Source organism: Apis dorsata, unplaced genomic scaffold (genome assembly GCF_000469605.1).
Source record: "Apis dorsata unplaced genomic scaffold, Apis dorsata 1.3 scaffold_815, whole genome shotgun sequence".
In the NCBI taxonomy this organism is placed as follows: domain Eukaryota; kingdom Metazoa; phylum Arthropoda; class Insecta; order Hymenoptera; family Apidae; genus Apis; species Apis dorsata.
The window spans coordinates 252485-252940 of record NW_006263952.1 but is presented as its reverse complement, the minus strand read 5'-3'; the positions used below and the strand labels follow the sequence as shown (position 1 = coordinate 252940).

The following is a 456-nucleotide window of genomic DNA, read 5'->3' as shown; positions in this document are numbered from 1 at the left end:
TAAATTTTTAAATTTTTATCATTTTAATATAAAATATAATTTAATACATATAAAATCATTGTAAAAAAAGAATATAACATTTAGAGAATCCTTTCTTTACTATAATACTATAATTTTATAAATTCCACAAATAATATTTTTTAAAATGGATTTTTTTCATAATTAAAATAGTAATTATGTTTATTTTACATATTTTACATATCATCATCATTTCAAATTTTATTGAAATTGATTCCAAAAAACTACTTTAAAGATTTTTCTTCTAAATATAAATACTTTTCTTCTATAGATTATTTTTAAATTAATATTTATTATAAATATATAATAAATTATTAATAAAATTAATAGTAATTATTCAATAAGTTATTATGTAATAATAGTACATTATTTTGTTCATAAATATTTATTTTAAACTGCATATTTACCTGAATCAATTTTCATTAATTATTAGTAAAG

The 456-nt window shown here is 12.7% G+C and overlaps 1 protein-coding gene across 2 annotated transcripts in view; it reads right to left on the bottom strand.

Moving 5' to 3' along the window:
• The window catches only part of LOC102672512 (endoribonuclease Dicer), an 11825-nt gene that overhangs the window by 8070 nt on the left and 3299 nt on the right, over nucleotides 1–456 (bottom strand). The window lies entirely within an intron of this gene.